General features: G+C 51.0%; 1 protein-coding gene across 2 annotated transcripts in view; it reads left to right on the top strand.

Moving 5' to 3' along the window:
• RAI1 (retinoic acid induced 1) overlaps positions 1-14,873 on the top strand; it is a 145,122-nt gene that overhangs the window by 113,970 nt on the left and 16,279 nt on the right. The gene's annotated exons all lie outside the window — the stretch shown is intronic.

Below are 14,873 nucleotides of genomic sequence, written 5' to 3'. Positions count from 1 at the left end.
CAAAGGCCCCTTACATATGTCCCAGGACCTGAGTTTATGCCCTATATCCGCCCTAAAGGCTCCTTCCATCAGAACCTGACTTTGAGCCTATATCTGCTTCAAAGGCCCCTTCCATATGTCCCAGGATCTGAGTTTAGGCCCTATATCCACCCCAAAGTCTCATTCCATGAGAACCTTACTTTGGGCCTATATCTGCCTCCAAGGATCAAGGCCTATATCTACCTTCCATATGTCCCAGGACCCAAGTTTGGGCCCTACATCAGCCTCAAAGGCTCATTCCATCAGAACCTGACTTTGGGCCTATATCTGCTTCAAAGACTCCTTCCATCAGTCCCAGGACCTGAGTTTAGGCCTTATACCCGCCACAAAGGGCGCCTTCCATCAGACCCAGGACCTGAGTTTAGGCCTTATACCCGCCACAAAGACTCCTTCCATCAGACCCAGGATCTGAGTTTAGGGCCTATATCAACCACAAGGGCTCCTTGCAATATGGTACATGGATTCCGGCCCTTACAGTGAGTACTTTGACCTGGAGGAGACAAATGCTCCTCAGTTCCTGTAACTAAACACGTCCACCAAAATCTTGTATGCAGATACGTGATATCGAATGTTGGTGCCAATATTCATGGTATAGCTATATACCAGCGGGAGGAGGGCATTATAGGTATTGGTGTACCTGTGCCAGCGCGGGTCCTGCTCTCAGCGTCTCAATCTTCTACGTCTTCCGATACGCCATTATGTTGCAGATAATTACAGCAATTCATTTTTCATCAGTAAGTAGCTCCTAAGTGCCCTGCGCAATCTCACGGGGTGGATCCTGACCATAAAATCTCCACACCACGAAGCATTTCCACATTCTCACTGCCAAGGCTGCCGCTCGCTCTGATCTCCCGGTGCCCCCCGTGATGCCCGCTCCATGCTAAGTATATAAAGCGCGCAGCAAGCTGTGAGGAATATGACCGCATAATGGAATTATTAATAAAACGCTGTACGGAGACTGGATAGCCCCTCATGGAGAGTCTGCACAATACTAGGAACATGGAGGCAAAGCGAGGAGTGGGGTATCTGTTCACCCTAAATTTCACTCCCTCTGCAATCTTGAAAGGGGGCCGAAGAGAGTCACCCAATTTGGCGCCACCCTAGAAGTCCGTAAAATTGTCCCATGATGATTTATGCAGCGTTGTTTGGTTTAAAATGTTGCATGATTGACTAGGGTGGGCATTGTTTTGCCTTATTTGGGGTATTTGACGGCATTTAGGTATGATTGCACTCCAACAAATGTCATTTTCTTAGGGTAAATGTTGTTTTGCTCTTAAAGGGAACTTGTCATCAAGTCAAACGTGGCCAGTTTTTAAACTTATTTTATTCCCACTGTTCCCACGAGTATACCCTTTTTGTCCGTTTGTTAATCCGCCATTCCGTTCCGGAGATATGGCTCTTTTTCATTTAATGCTAATTCTTGTGATCTGTTCCAAGGGGTGTGGCAAGCACGGTATAGACACGCCCCCTAGAGAATTCTTGTGAGCCACGCCCCCGAGGGGCAAGACCATAAAAATTAGCACTAAATAAAAGCCCATATTTCTTGGACCGTGTGGTGGAATTTTTTAATTTTTTTTTTCTTTTAAAAAGCGGACCACTCGGTAGCAGCGGGGACTAAAATAAGCGCAAAAACTGCTCACTTTTGACTTTGCGACAAATCCTCTTTAAAATACCCCCAAAAAAATCTTTTGGATTTGCTACAATGGGATCTGAACTTTTTATATCTTGTGGGCAGGGATAAAACTCCCACAACCAATGGTATTATAAAAGTATTCATAGAAGTGGTAGGGGTTAAAGCATGTTTTGACCAATCAGATCATGAGGGAGGAGCTAATGACAGCAGCAGGAGATGAATGTGTTGATCTTGTAGGAGGCAGTGACCATCCATGTGATAGTGACATTAAGGACTGGGCTGGGTGTAACTTGGGAACTTTGAAGCTGAGGACAATGTCACAGGCTGAAAAAAAGGGAAAAACCAGCAGCACAGAGTGTTTTTTGGAAAGCTGTGTGTAGGAGACTGAGACATGGCAAGGACAAGGTGGTGTGTGGCTGGAGCACGGTCATTATATGAGAAAGATCCACAGCAGCACAGAGTATGTCAGGAGAGGAGAGGCTATAGACTGACAGTTACATAGTAGAGTAGGTTACCCCAGCAGCACAGAGTATTTCAGGAGAGGAGTGTACTGATATTGTGGGAGACCATAAGTTGGGGGATCAGGAACCCCAGCAGCACAGAGTATGTCAGCAGAGGAGTGTACTGCTTTTGAAGGAGGCTTTAGATAAGGGTTTACAAAGTGGGAGGATCAGGAACCCAAGCAGCACAGAGTATGTCAGGAGAGGAGTGTATTGATATTGTGGGAGACCATAAGTTGGAGGATCAGGTACTCCAGCAGCACAGAGTATGTCAGCAGAGGAGTGTATTGATATTGTGGGAGACCATAAGTTGGGGGATCAGGTACCCCAGCAGCACAGAGTATGTCAGGAGAGGAGTGCGCTGATATTGTGGGAGACCATAAGTTGGGGAATCAGGTACCCCAGCAGCACAGAGTATGTCAGGAGAGTAGTGTACTGATATTGTGGGAGACCATAAGTTGGAGGATCAGGTACTCTAGCAGCACAGAGTATGTCAGGAGAGGAGTGTATTGATATTGTGGGAGACCATAAGTTGGGGGATCATGTACCTCAGCAGCACAGAGTATGTCAGGAGAGGAGTGTATTGATATTGTGGGAGACCATAAGTTGAGGGATCAGGAACCCCAGCAGCACAGAGTATGTCAGGAGAGTAGTGTATTGATATTGTGGGAGACCATAAGTTGGGGGATCAGGTACCCCAGCAGCACAGAGTATGTCAGCAGAGGAGTGTACTGATATTGTGGGAGATAATAAGTTAGGGGATCAGGTACCCCAGCAGCACAGAGTATGTCAGGAGAGTAGTGTGTTGATATTGTGGGAGATAATAAGTTAGGGGATCAGGTACCCCAGCAGCACAGAGTATGTCAGGAGAGGAGTGTATTGATATTATGGGTGACCATAAGTTGGGGGATCAGGTACCCCAGCAGCACAGAGTGTTTCAGGAAGAGTGAGCTATATCCTGTGCAGTGTCAGGATAGCATGTAGCTTGCCATCCACATGGGACAGGAACCTGAAGATATTATTGAGAGTTTTCAGTGCAAAGAAAGTATGCAAAGGCGGAAGAGCAGGAGACTTGGCAGATGTACAGCAGATCAGGGGAGGACGGAAAACAGAAAGGAATCTGAATGGGGTACACAGGGCTGCTGGACTCATGGTGCCTTCTACTACGCATTGCTCTGTCCACAAATTCGTACATGAACCCCCCTATGTCCACAAATTCGTACATGAACCCCCCTATGTCCACAAATTCGTACATGAACCCCCCTATGTCCACAAATACACGAATTGAAGACGGAACCGTTGTATGAGCGTGATTGTGTGAGAGTGGATGGCGCACCCCGTGCATCCTGCACATTATCCCCCTCTCTTGGACTGCGGCCATATTCCCAGCATTCCTCCGGATTGGCTTTGAGCTTCCGGATTTTTGGAGACATATAAGGGATCCTCTGTATCCTGCAGGCCTTCTCCGCACTCCTCTGCAGTTTAAGATTATGTTCCTTTTATCCGAATCTTAAAGGGACCATCTGTTTCCAAAGGATGTTAGAAAAAAAGACCCCGGGGAAAGGCACTTGTGAGACAGTCTGGGGCTGAAAACCTCCTGACAAGAGACTGGGAACGGCTCGGGCCAGCAGACAGAAGAAATAAGCATGGCCAGGAGCCCAAACACACGACGCCTCTTGTCTGGTGTCCTCCAAACCTTCTAATGGAAGACCGAACTGACAGACGCAGATTGCGGAGCTGTGCTGATGATCTGCTGTTCCACTGCACCCTGCCATGTGCATCCGCACCAAGAAACAATGGCCTACTGTACTGTGCAAAAGTTTCAGGCAGGGGTGGAAGAAATACGGCAGAGCAAGAAGCTCCAGAAATAGTGTATTTTTATCAAGTAACGAAAAACAAAGTAGCTGGAAAAAAGGGAAATCTAGATCCCATCAGTACTTGGTGACCGCCCGTCTCCTCCATCCTCAGTATTCAGTGACCGCCCGTCTCCTCCATCCTCAGTATTCAGTGATCGCCCGTCTCCTCCATCCTCAGTATTCAGTGACTGCCCGTCTCCTATGTCCTCAGTATTGTGACCGCCCGTCTCCTCCATCCTCAGTATTGTGACCGCCCGTCTCCTCCATCCTCAGTATTCAGTGACCGCCCGTCTCCTCCATCCTCAGTATTCAGTGATCGCCCGTCTCCTCCATCCTCAGTATTCAGTGATCGCCCGTCTCCTCCATCCTCAGTATTCAGTGAGCGCCCGTCTCCTCCATCCTCAGTATTCAGTGACCGCCCGTCTCCTCCATCCTCAGTATTCAGTGACCGCCCGTCTCCTCCATCCTCAGTATTCAGTGACCGCCCGTCTCCTCCATCCTCAGTATTCAGTGACCGCCCGTCTCCTCCATCCTCAGTATTCAGTGACCGCCCGTCTCCTCCATCCTCAGTATTCAGTGACCGCCCGTCTCCTCCATCCTCAGTATTCAGTGACCGCTCGTCTCCTCCATCCTCAGTATTCAGTGACCGCCCGTCTCCTCCATCCTCAGTATTCAGTGACCGCCCGTCTCCTCCATCCTCAGTATTCAGTGACCGCCCGTCTCCTCCATCCTCAGTATTCAGTGACCGCCCGTCTCCTCCATCCTCAGTATTCAGTGACCGCCCGTCTCCTCCATCCTCAGTATTCAGTGACCGCCCGTCTCCTCCATCCTCAGTATTCAGTGACCGTCCGTCTCCTCCATCCTCAGTATTCAGTGACCGCCCGTCTCCTCCATCCTCAGTATTCAGTGACCGCCCGTCTCCTCCATCCTCCGTATTCAGTGACCGCCCGTCCCCTCCATCCTCAGTATTCAGGGACCGCCCGTCTCCTCCATCCTCAGTATTCAGGGACTGCCCGTCCCCTCCATCCTCAGTATTCAGTGACTGCCCGTCTCCTCCATCCTCAGTATTCAGTGACTGCCCGTCTCCTCCATCCTCAGTATTCAGTGACCGCCCGTCTCCTCTGTCCTCAGTATTCAGTGACCGCCCGTCTCCTCCGTCCTCAGTATTCAGTGACCGCCCGTCTCCTCTGTCCTCAGTATTCAGTGACCGCCCGTCTCCTCCATCCTCAGTATTCAGTGACCGCCCGTCTCCTCCATCCTCAGTATTCAGGGACCGCCCATCCCCTCCATCCTCAGTATTCAGTGACCGCCCGTCTCCTCCATCCTCAGTATTCAGTGACCGCCCGTCTCCTCCATCCTCAGTATTCAGTGACCGCCCGTCTCCTCCATCCTCAGTATTCAGGGACCGCCCATCCCCTCCATCCTCACTATTCAGTGACCGCCTGTCTCCTCCATCCTCTCAGTATTCAGTGAGCGCCCGTCTCCTCCATCCTCAGTATTTGGTGACCACCCATCTCATCCATCCTCAGAATTTGGTGACCGCCCGTCACTTCCATAATCAGTATTTGGTATCACTGATTGACTCCATCCTCTGTATCCAGTGACCGCCCATCGCCTCCATCCTCAGTATTTGGTGACTGCCCATTGCCTTTATCCTCAGTATTTGTTGACCGTCCGTCTCCTCCATCCTCCGTATTCGATGACCACCCATTGCCTCCATCCTCCGGATCTAGTGACCACCCGGCTCTTCCATCCTCAGTATTCAGTGACCACCTGTCTCCTCCATCCTCAGTATTTGATGACCACCCATTGCCCCCATCCTCCGGATCTAGTGACCACCTGTCTCCTCCATCCTCAGTATTTGATGACCACCCATTGCCCCCATCCTCCGGATCTAGTGACCACCCGGCTTTTCCATCCTCAGTATTCAGTGACCACCTGTCTCCTCCATCCTCAGTATTTGGTAACCACCCTTAGCCTCCATCTCCAGTATGTCTTCCACTATCTATTGACAGTTTTGAACTGATTAAATTGATGGCACCTTCCAATTTCAAAGGGAAGTAAGCATGGGGCCTTCATCTGCTGCACTGTTATATATATATATATATATGCCACTATGATATTAGTGGGGGAAGAAAATCGCCTTTGATCACCTATTTCCCACTGAATCACCAGGAGGAGCAACAACTGTGAAAGCAAATCCACACAGTGATAACCCTGCGCACGGCGCCATATACAGCACCCTTGTGTGGCAGTGAGGTTTTTTTATATGGGGTTTTTTTTTTTTTTGCAATTTTTGATGCTAAGCCATTTTGATCCCAATGGGGAACAACTGCAGTAAAATCTCTTAGACCGGTCATTGTGCATTGATAGATTTTCTACACGGATGATTTTGGGAAATCTCATCTACAATGCTGTTGCTTTAAAACGCAATCGATTTTTTTTCATCCGGATGTAAAATTCGCCTTTTCGTGTGCATGTACCCAAATGATAAAGTCACGCTTGGCAGATTAATTTTTGCACTTATCACTTTGACAATCTTGTTCATTCAAATGGGCCGAATTCTCATGTCCCCACCTCATTTTTGCAAGCCCCATTAACATGAATGGGACTGTCAAAGACATTTTTGAAAAAAAAATCTGTCTCGTGTGAATTCTACCTAAGGCTAAGTTCAGACGCCCGTTGTTGCAAATGTGACCGGCTCTGTGTGTCTGTCCGCAGTGTGAACGGGTGCAGGAGCTGATTGCTGTTGACTATGCTGCTTTATATTTGTGCAGTGACCTGACGTTTGTGTGAAGAATAGCCTTGGATAGCTTAGGAACCAAAAAAATATTAGTGTGATCATACCCTTAAAATAAGGGTTAATTGGCAAATCCAGCTCTGTTACCTCGATAGGGAAAAGACATTGTCATATGTGGTACTTTGAAGTTCACCTTTGGTCATTTTTCCTCTTCAGACTATTTTTCTCCGTTTGCTCAGGGAGGTCAGCAGTTAGGACAAAACGCTAATTCTCTGGTAATCTTTCTTCTGCAGACTATTTATTTTTCTCCTGGAGGTCAGCAGTCAACACTGAGCGCTAATTGTCTGGTCATTTTTTCCTCCTGAGGCTACTTTTTTCCTTTTTGCTGAGGGAGGTCAGGAGGAGGCACGAAACGCTAATTCTCTGATAATCGTCTCTCTGCAGACCGTTTCTTCTTTTGCTTCTGGAAGTCAAGAGTTGGCATAGAGCGCTAACTCTCTGGTCATTTTTCCTCCTGAGACTATTTTTTCTGTTTTGCTCAGGGAGGTCAGCAGTTGGCACAGAGCGCAAGAGTCTCTGTTCATTTTTCCTCTTGAGACTATTTTTTCCCTTTTGCTCAGGGAGGTCAGTAAGGGCACCAAACGCTAATTCTCTGATAACTTTTTTTTTTTTTTTTTTTGCTGACTGTTTCCTCTTTTGCTCCTGGAGCTCAGCAGTTGGCCCAGAGCATTAATTCTGTGCTCATTTTCCTCCACAGACTATTTTTTCCATTTGCTAATAAAGGTCACCAGGAGACACAGAGCACTAACGCTGGTCATTTTTAATCCACAGACTATTTTCTTGCTTTGCTTTTGCAGGTCACCAGTTGGTTCAGAGTGAAACTATCTGGTCACTCTTCCTCAGCAGACTATTTTTCCCTTTTCCTCGGGGAGGTCAGCAGGAGGCGCAGAGCGCTAACTCTCTGGTCACTCTTCCTCAGCAGACTATTTTTGCCTTTTTGCTCAGGGAGGTCAGCAGGAGGCGCAGAGCGCTAACTCTCTGGTCACTCTTCCTCAGCAGACTATTTTTGCCTTTTTGCTCAGGGAGGTCAGCAGGAGGCGCAGAGCGCTAACTCTCTGGTCATTCTTCCTCAGCAGACTATTTTTGCCTTTTTGCTCAGGGAGGTCAGCAGGAGGCGCAGAGCGCTAACTCTCTGGTCACTCTTCCTCAGCAGACTATTTTTCCCTTTTCCTCGGGGAGGTCAGCAGGAGGCGCAGAGCGCTAACTCTCTGGTCATTCTTCCTCAGCAGACTATTTTTGCCTTTTCCTCAGGGAGGTCAGCAGGAGGTGCAGAGCGCTAACTCTCTGGTCACTCTTCCTCAGCAGACTATTTTTCCCTTTTCCTCAGGGAGGTCAGCAGGAGGCGCAGAGCGCTATCTCTCTGGTCATTCTTCCTCAGCAGACTATTTTTCCCTTTTCCTCAGAGAGGTCAGCCGGAGGCGCAGAGCGCTAACTCTCTGGTCACTCTTCCTCAGCAGACTATTTTTCCCTTTTCCTCAGGGAGGTCAGCAGGAGGCGCAGAGCGCTAACTCTCTGGTCATTCTTCCTCAGCAGACTATTTTTGCCTTTTTGCTCAGGGAGGTCAGCAGGAGGCGCAGAGCGCTAACTCTCTGGTCACTCTTCCTCAGCAGACTATTTTTCCCTTTTCCTCGGGGAGGTCAGCAGGAGGCGCAGAGCGCTAACTCTCTGGTCATTCTTCCTCAGCAGACTATTTTTGCCTTTTCCTCAGGGAGGTCAGCAGGAGGTGCAGAGCGCTAACTCTCTGGTCACTCTTCCTCAGCAGACTATTTTTCCCTTTTCCTCAGGGAGGTCAGCAGGAGGCGCAGAGCGCTATCTCTCTGGTCATTCTTCCTCAGCAGACTATTTTTCCCTTTTCCTCAGAGAGGTCAGCCGGAGTCGCAGAGGGATAATTGTTTAGTTATTTTTCCTCTGCAGGCTATTTTTGTCCTTCTTTTACATAGGGAGGTCAGCAGGAGGCGCAGAGCGCTAACTCTCTGGCAATTTTTCCCTAGGAGACAGTTTTTGTCCTTTTGCTCAGGGAGGTCAGCAGAAGATGCAGAATGCTAACTTTCTGGTCATTTTTCCTCAGCAGACTATTTTTTTCCCTTTTCCTCAGGAAGTGCAGAGCGCTAACTCTCTGGTCACTCTTCCTCAGCAGACTATTTTTTCTCTTTTCCTCAGGGAGGTCAGCCGGAGGCGCAGATCGCTAACTCTCTGGTCACTCTTCCTCAGCAGACTATTTTTCCCTTTTCCTCAGGGAGGTCAGCAGGAGGTGCAGAGCGCTAACTCTCTGGTCACTCTTCCTCAGCAGACTATTTTTCTCTTTTCCTCAGGAAGGTCAGCAGGAGGCACAGAGCGCTAACTCTCTGGTCACTTTTCCTCAGCAGACTATTTTTCCCTTTTCCTCAGGGAGGTCAGCAGGAGGCGCAGAGCGCTAACTCTCTGGTCACTCTTCCTCAGCAGACTATTTTTTCTCTTTTCCTCAGGGAGGTCAGCCGGAGGTGCAGAGCGCTAACTCTCTGGTCACTCTTCCTCAGCAGACTATTTTTCTCTTTTCCTCAGGGAGGTCAGCAGGAGGCACAGAGCGCTAACTCTCTGGTCACTCTTCCTCAGCAGACTATTTTTCCCTTTTCCTCAGGGAGGTCAGCAGGAGGTGCAGAGCGCTAACTCTCTGGTCATTCTTCCTCAGCAGACTATTTTTCCTTTTTCCTCAGGGAGGTCAGCAAGAGGTGCAGAGCGCTATCTCTCTGGTCATTCTTCCTCAGCAGACTATTTTTCTCTTTTCCTCAGGGAGGTCAGCAGGAGGCGCAGAGCGCTATCTCTCTGGTCATTCTTCCTCAGCAGACTATTTTTTCTCTTTTCCTCAGGGAGGTCAGCAGGAGGCGCAGAGCGCTAACTCTCTGGTCACTCTTTCTCAGCAGACTATTTTTCTCTTTTCCTCAGGGAGGTCAGCAGGAGGCGCAGAGCGCTAACTCTCTGGTCACTCTTCCTCAGCAGACTATTTTTTCTCTTTTCCTCAGGGAGGTCAGCCGGAGGCGCAGATCGCTAACTCTCTGGTCACTCTTCCTCAGCAGACTATTTTTCTCTTTTCCTCAGGAAGGTCAGCAGGAGGCGCAGAGCGCTAACTCTCTGGTCACTCTTCCTCAGCAGACTATTTTTCTCTTTTCCTCAGGAAGGTCAGCAGGAGGCGCAGAGCGCTAACTCTCTGGTCACTCTTCCTCAGCAGACTATTTTTCCTTTTCCTCAGGGAGGTCAGCAGGAGGCACAGAGCGCTAACTCTCTGGTCACTCTTCCTCAGCAGACTATTTTTCCCTTTTCCTCAGGGAGGTCATCAGGAGGCGCAGAGCGCTAACTCTCTGGTCACTCTTCCTCAGCAGACTATTTTTTCTCTTTTCCTCAGGGAGGTCAGCCGGAGGTGCAGAGCGCTAACTCTCTGGTCACTCTTCCTCAGCAGACTATTTTTCTCTTTTCCTCAGGGAGGTCAGCAGGAGGCGCAGAGCGCTAACTCTCTGGTCACTCTTCCTCAGCAGACTATTTTTCTCTTTTCCTCAGGGAGGTCAGCAGGAGGCGCAGAGCGCTAACTCTCTGGTCACTCTTCCTCAGCAGACTATTTTTCTCTTTTCCTCAGGGAGGTCAGCAGGAGGCACAGAGCGCTAACTCTCTGGTCACTCTTCCTCAGCAGACTATTTTTCCCTTTTCCTCAGGGAGGTCAGCAGGAGACGCAGAGCGCTAACTCTCTGGTCATTTTTCCTCAGCAGACTATTTTTCCCTTTTCCTCAGGGAGGTCAGCAGGAGGTGCAGAGCGCTAACTCTCTGGTCACTCTTCCTCAGCAGACTATTTTTCCCTTTTCCTCAGGGAGGTCAGCAGGAGGCGCAGAGCGCTAACTCTCTGGTCACTCTTTCTCAGCAGACTATTTTTCTCTTTTCCTCAGGGAGGTCAGCAGGAGGTGCAGAGCGCTAACTCTCTGGTCACTCTTCCTCAGCAGACTATTTTTCCCTTTTCCTCAGGGAGGTCAGCAGGAGGCGCAGAGCGCTAACTCTCTGGTCATTCTTCCTCAGCAGACGATTTTTTCCCTGTTCCTCAGGGAGGTCAGCAGGAGGCGCAGAGCGCTAACTCTCTGGTCACTCTTCCTCAGCAGACTATTTTTCTCTTTTCCTCAGGGAGGTCAGCAGGAGGCGCAGAGCGCTAACTCTCTGGTCACTCTTCCTCAGCAGACGATTTTTCCCTTTTCCTCAGGGAGGTCAGCAGGAGGCGCAGAGCGCTAACTCTCTGGTCACTCTTCCTCAGCAGACGATTTTTCCCTTTTCCTCAGGGAGGTCAGCAGGAGGTGCAGAGCGCTAACTCTCTGGTCACTCTTCCTCAGCAGACTATTTTTCCTTTTCCTCAGGGAGGTCAGCAGGAGGCGCAGATCGCTAACTCTCTGGTCACTTTTCCTTAGCAGACTATTTTCTCTTTTCCTCAGGGAGGTCAGCAGGAGGCGCAGAGCGCTAACTCTCTGGTCACTCTTCCTCAGCAGACTATTTTTCCTTTTCCTCAGGGAGGTCAGCAGGAGGCGCAGATCGCTAACTCTCTGGTCACTCTTCCTCAGCAGACTATTTTTCCTTTTCCTCAGGGAGGTCAGCAGGAGGCGCAGAGCGCTAACTCTCTGGTCACTCTTCCTCAGCAGACTATTTTTTCCCTTTTCCTCAGGGAGGTCAGCAGGAGGCGCAGATCGCTAACTCTCTGGTCACTCTTCCTCAGCAGACTATTTTTTCCCTTTTCCTCAGGGAGGTCAGCAGGAGGCGCAGAGCGCTAACTCTCTGGTCACTCTTCCTCAGCAGACTATTTTTTCCCTTTTCCTCAGGGAGGTCAGCAGGAGGCGCAGAGCGCTAACTCTCTGGTCACTCTTCCTCAGCAGACTATTTTCTCTTTTCCTCAGGGAGGTCAGCAGGAGGCGCAGAGCGCTAACTCTCTGGTCACTCTTCCTCAGCAGACTATTTTTCCTTTTCCTCAGGGAGGTCAGCAGAAGGCGCAGAGCGCTAACTCTCTGGTCACTCTTCCTCAGCAGACTATTTTTTCCCTTTTCCTCAGGGAGGTCAGCAGGAGGCGCAGAGCGCTAATTCTCTACGTCTCATCTCCTTTCCCTGGATCAGCAGGTAACCTCAGGCGGAGTTGCTCGTCTGTGCTGCCTCTCGCTCTTCGCTCTGATTGTTCTGCCACAAGCAGGTGTGGGAGCTACAGACCCCAGGGCAGAGGATGCTACACGGGTAAAAGTGTGTCAGCTCCGCTCAGGCAGCGCTCGTCTGCTCCAGACGTTCACCATTTCAGCACCAGATCAGCCTGCAGCAGAAGGCAATTACTGGGGACTCAGACTCCCTCTGTACCCCTCCTCCATCCAAAATGCACAGATGTTTACTCGCACACAATGCCTACAACAGAGAGGCGCTCTCATCAGGACCCATTGATTGCAAAGAACCTTCTATTTTTTTAGCCTGGGGCTTAGTAAAAATCTGGTCAGTATTTGTAAGCCAGGAGCGGGTGCAAAAAAAAAAAAAAAAAAATAAAGCTTCATTCCCGATTTTGGCACAAATTTCCCGCTTATCTGTCCACAGCTCTGACATTTTTAAAGGGACAGTCACAATATCTGTTAAATACCCTTGAATGGTTAAATTTCCAGCAGCGTGACTGATGGGGCGGCTTTGTTTGTTTACACGCGTTCCCTGTACGTATGTGCTCTATATAGAGCAGACGTGACCAATCAATCCTGCAGGGAGCGCATGTAAACAAACGACGGCTGACAACACCGAGATCGCCCGCCGCCACCGCTGAGATCCGCCGCGGGCACAGGACTTTAGACAGTAACGGGTTAACCGATGAAACATCTAAGCCTTTTGCCATTTTCTTCCGTTCCGTCCGGAATATTATGCAAAGCATTAACCCCTTACCTTGCGCCGCCTTACAATATCACCCCCACCCCCTTCAATCTCCTGTCGCACCGTACAATAGTAATTTTCAGTTCCATTCCGCCGCCGAAATCTCACACAGCGACTGTGAAAGGATTGCCGCTGGATCCTGACTGTGAGTGCTTTTTTTTTTTTTTTTTCTGTGGCGTAGATAGATTTTTATAGAGCCTGGATATTAATTGATCGCGTCTCCTCCTCCCCTCTCACATTAAGAAAAAAAAATGGGGGGAGGGGGGAATAAAAGGCGCCCTGTAGAGTGGAATAGATTTTTTTTTATAGAGCTGTCGAGGATTTTTTTATTTTTCCTATTTTTCGGCGTACAAGTCTCCAGAAGGGGTTAAGCTGTAATAAGCCGCTGCCTGGAATTCATCCTGCACCTTGTGATATTGGCAGCGTTGCAGCAGCTCCGACGAATGAGCGGCTTGCGCTCCTCTACATTTCATTTGTATGCAGCGTCTGGCTCCACCAAAGCACCTTCTGTGCAGCTTCAAACATAGATCATGTAAAATGTTGCTGATCTTCCCCCTGCACAAATCACTGGGAGGGAACCAGCTGACTGCATTGGGGGGGGCAGGGGTGGATGGAGGGAGCACGGGCATGTCATGCTGGTGCAGCCTCTGTAGAAAAGTACTAGGCAACCTTGGCTAATGAGGGGCACAGGTGCCGGCATGGTGGGAACGTTCGCGGACACTCTAGGGAACGTGTGCTCTCGTTCGGTACATTTTCCCATCTGTCAGATATGCTGGGCCTTGTAGTTTAAGATCTTGCGACTGCAACTGATTTAGTGCTGACCGGTAACGTTGGAAATATACTGTATTTTTCGTTTTATTTTTCATTTTATAAGACGCACTCCAAATTTAGAGGAAAAAAAAAGGTGAAAAAAAAATGGGGACCATTTTATAATCCGGAGGTGTCTTACCGGGTGGTGGTGGAGCGGGGTCACAGGAGGCAGGGCGCTGCTGTGGGGGCTGAGTTGGCTGTGTGGTGGAGAGTGGTGCGGCGGGTGTCCCAGATGCTCTGTTGGCGGTGCGGACTTCAAAGAAATGGCGGCCGAAGTTGGCGCAGGCGCAAAAAACAAGCCTAGATCTTTTCTGAGCACGTGCCACATCCGGGCGCCATTTTCATTGAGTCTGCAACGGGGAGATCAATGGGCCGGAGCCGACGCATGTGCAGATAAGGTCTTGAGCTGAGAGCTCCATCTGCACACACGCCAACATTTGAAACCCTCGCCATCGACAGAGCATTTGGGACACCCGCCGTGTCGTCCTGCTCCACACAGCGGCCACAGCCCCGGCACAGCGGCCGCAGCCCCGACACAGCGGCCGCAGCCCCGACACAGCGGCCGCAGCCCCGTCACAGCGGCCGCAGCCCCGTCACAGCGGCCGCAGCCCCGATACAGCCGCCCCAGCCCCGGCACAGCCGCCCCAGCCCCGGCACAGCCGCCCCAGCCCCGGCACAGCCGCCCCAGCCCCGGCACAGCCGCCCCAGCCCCGGCACAGCCGCCCCAGCCCCGGCACAGCCGCCCCAGCCCCGGCACAGCCGCCCCAGCCCCGGCACAGCCGCCCCAGCCACCGCAGCCCCGGCACAGCCACGGCAGCCCCGTCACAGCCACGGCAGCCCCGTCACAGCCACGGCAGCCCCGTCACAGCCACGGCAGCCCCGTCACAGCCACGGCGGCCCCGTCACAGCCACGGCGGCCCCGTCACAGCCACCGCGGCCCCGTCACAGCCACCGCGGCCCCGTCACAGCCACCGCGGCCCCGTCACAGCCACCGCGGCCCCGTCACAGCCACCGCGGCCCCGTCACAGCCACCGCGGCCCCGTCACAGCCACCGCGGCCCCGTCACAGCCACCGCGGCCCCGTCACAGCCACCGCGGCCCCGTCACAGCCACCCCGGCCCCGTCACAGCCACCCCGGCCCCGTCACAGCCACCCTAGCCCCGTCACAGCCACCCCAGCCCCATCACAGCCACTCCAGCCCCGGCACAGCCAATGCAGCCAGCACAATCCCCTGCACAACGCCAGCACAGCGCCCATCCTCCAACTCCCGGTAAGCTACATTTGATTTTAGGGACGCACCCCTCATTTTCCTTCCAATTTTTGCGAGGAAGAGTGCGTCTTATT

Source organism: Anomaloglossus baeobatrachus, chromosome 7, assembly GCF_048569485.1.
Source record: "Anomaloglossus baeobatrachus isolate aAnoBae1 chromosome 7, aAnoBae1.hap1, whole genome shotgun sequence".
Lineage (NCBI taxonomy): Eukaryota > Metazoa > Chordata > Amphibia > Anura > Aromobatidae > Anomaloglossus > Anomaloglossus baeobatrachus.
Note: the sequence above shows the minus strand (reverse complement) of the source record. Positions and strands in the feature narration are given on the sequence as shown.